The sequence below is a fragment of the Nelumbo lutea genome, chromosome 2 (genome assembly GCF_056320005.1).
Source record: "Nelumbo lutea isolate HS-2025 chromosome 2, American lotus-T2T, whole genome shotgun sequence".
Lineage (NCBI taxonomy): Eukaryota > Viridiplantae > Streptophyta > Magnoliopsida > Proteales > Nelumbonaceae > Nelumbo > Nelumbo lutea.
Genome location: NC_142685.1, coordinates 96,673,218 through 96,676,567, shown reverse-complemented (window position 1 = coordinate 96,676,567; position 3,350 = coordinate 96,673,218). Strand labels below are relative to the sequence as shown.

General features: G+C 42.8%; 1 pseudogene; it reads left to right on the top strand.

Annotated features, from left to right (window-relative positions):
* The first annotated feature begins 710 nt into the window (after positions 1 to 710).
* Positions 711 to 2,598, top strand: LOC148872197 (cytochrome P450 89A2 pseudogene; annotated as a pseudogene).
* Positions 2,599 to 3,350: the final 752 nt, after the last annotated feature.

The following is a 3,350-nucleotide window of genomic DNA, read 5'->3' as shown; positions in this document are numbered from 1 at the left end:
CACCCGGATTGTGCTACATTAGTAATATATTTTAAAAAGATATGTATATAAATAAATATAAATATAATTTAAAAAAAATATATATTTATATATATAATAGATATATGATATATTAAAAATATATATAAAATTTATATATAAATACATATATCGATCGATTCAGTAAATCAACGATTTTTTAAGTTTGACCAAAAATGAAACTTTTTCCTCCGTTTTCAAAAATGCTGAACCAAAACCAAATAAATCGATTTGATTAACCGCATATTTCGATTTGATTTGCTCAGTTCAGTTCGATTTTTTGATTTTTTACGAGCACCCGTAAGTAGGAGAAGATTATAGGAATTGTGATACCTGCAAACAAACGGGACTTAAGACAAAATGTATGATGCAAAAGCGGGGTAATAGCGGAAGAATAAATTGCTTCGTCTTCCTGTGGCTGCTGAGAAGAATGCTTGAGGGGCAAGTCTTGGGCCACCTCCGTAGGATTGGAGATGGACCTCGCTTGTCAGATCCTAGAGAGTCAAGCCCAACCCAGTTCTTTTCTTCATAATTCTTATCGTACCAATTTCCTTGCAATTTCCCTTCTTCCAATAGTTTGACTAATGTTTATTTGTTTTGATTTGTAAGTTATTACGAAACGAGGGCCCATAATTCTGGACGGATCAAATTCCTATAATTCTTTATAAGGGCTTATCATACCTTCTCCACCCATTGAGCCAAGACACCTATTCAGAAACCCCAGAGGATGTGACGTGATGAACACGTAAATATCTCTCTTAGTCTCTCTCTCAATTCTCATACACTAATTAAACTCTACGTATCAAAACACTTGCAAATGGGAATTTTGGGGTATAAATTAATTGTCCATCTCCAATTCATTTCAACAGAAAGTTAATCAGAAATCGTGTTGTCAGCCTCCGATGGAGATTTGGTTCATCATCCTCGCCTCTCTCTGCATCTCTGCAGCACTGAAATCCCTCCTGGATCTACTCTCCCTCAACCACAACCACAATAAGCTCCCACCAGGTCCCTTTACTGTCCCCATCATAGGCGACTTCTTATGGATTCGCAAATCCTTCTATGATATTGAAACCAGTGTTCGCAATCTACGCACCAAGTACGGCCCCATCATCAAGCTTCAAATTGGCTTCCGCCCAGCTATCTTCATCGCCAACCACGACCTCGCTCACAAAGCCCTCATCCAGCACGGTCCACCTTCGCCGATCGCCATCCAGCTCTCGCACCCAGACGCGTCATTACCAGCAACCAACACAACATCAGTGCAGGCGCCTATGGCCCCCTCTGGCGCCTCTTCCGACGTAATCTTACCCACGAGATCCTCCACCCTTCACGGATTAAGTCTTACGGAAACGCCCGCATCTGGGTTTTGGAGATACTGACCAACAACCCGTTCGCGTCATGGATCACTTCCAGTACGCCATGTTCTGCTTGTTGGTGCTCATGTGCTTCGGAGAAAAGCTCGACGAGAAGGTTATCAAGGAAGTCGAATCCGTTCAGAGGAAGCTCATAACCAGTTTCGGTCGATTCAGCGTGCTAGCTTTCATGCCAAGATTGGGAAAGATTGTGTTCCGAAAGAAGTGGGAGGAGCTCTATCAGCTCAGGCACAACCAAGAAAGCGTTCTCATTCCTCTAATGAGAGCCCGGCAAGAGCAAGAGAAGAAAAACCAGAAGGGCGAATCCATCCTCTGCTACGTCGATACGCTGCTCAGCCTTCAACTCCCAGATGGAGGAAGAAAGCTGACGGAGGACGAGATGGTGACCTTGTGCTCGGAGTTTCTAAACGCGGGCACTGATACAACATCCACCGCGTTGCAGTGAATCATGGCGAATCTGGTGAAGCATCCACACATCCAAGCAAAGCTGGTCTCAGAGATCGAAGGAGTGGTAAAATCCGGCGAAGAGATCAAAGAGGAAGACCTGCAGAAGATGCCATATCTGAAGGCGGTAGTATTAGAGGGTCTGAGAAGGCACCCACCTGGACACTTCGTGCTACCACACGCAGTCACAGAGGACATCACCATAGATGGGTATGTCATACCGAAGAACTTCACGGTGAATTTCACGGTAGCGGACATGGGATGGGACCCAAAAGTGTGGAAGGACCCGATGGAGTTCAAGCCGGAGAGGTTCTTGACCGGTGACGTTGATGCAGGGGAAGTGTTTGATATAACGGGGACCAGGGAGATTTCCTGCTCTTGGATTGGCCTTGCTTCATCTCGAGTATTTTGTAGCCAATTTGATCAGGGATTTTGAGTGGACGGCTGGCGATGGAGAAGAAATCGATTTGTCTGAGAAAATGGAGTTCACCGTGGTTATGAAAAATCCCCTTAGGGCTCATATATCTCCAAGGATTAAATAGAGTAGACCATATCTTTTGGGGGCCCATATGGAAATAAAAATAGTATATTATTTTGTAAATGACTTCTGTTTTAATATATTGGGCCCATATCCACATGTGATTGTATGTTAAGCGAAAGTTAGACAGTTTTATATGCCCTTAGCTCCGATCAGTTTTGATGTACTTTTGATATTCAATGTAAATGAATAAAGTGCATGTTTGATTCATGTTGTGTGGTATGTTTCTGTGTAAGACCCTAAAACTGAACACTTAATGAGACTCGTGTTATTTTAAATTGTTCACAGCCGTTGGATAAGTTTGGGGACATTTATTCTACCAAAGCTGACACTGGTGTGCTGCCAAATGTTGGGGTGGCTTGTCTTAGCCGCCAGGGTGAGACCCAAGGCACATGTAATGTATGATTACTTGAATCTTTCAATTGGACCGGATTTCCAATATTGCCCTAGACCTTGGAAATTGATGGGCAAAACTGGAAAGTTACACCTGACCCCTAGACTTGATTATGATACTGCACTAATTGTCGGATTAGGCTATCTTTGATATGCCAATCAATGAGATCCTCAGAGGGGGTCAAAACTTGGGTATATTGGGACAGTCTGAGAATTTATCTGAGTGGGTGATCATAATGACAAGATCAGCCCCTTTGTCGGACAAAGGTAATGATCGAGGATGCACTCTCTCTGACGAAAAACCAAATTGCCGGCAGTTGATTTCAATCGTTGGAATTTTGTTTTGCAAAATTTATATATAAGATATATATAGAAATGCATGGTTTCAAAATGTTTGCAAATGGTTTTAATTCCTAGGATCCATATGAGTAGAGAGTGCAACACTGTTCCTTGCAGCCGAGGGAGTGGTCCTCTCTTGTCGGGCAGTGTTTGATCATTATGGGTTGAGAGGTTAAGTGTAAGGCCATTTAGGGTTATACCTGATGGGCTAATCTTGCATCTACCCATAGTCCCTGCGTTTT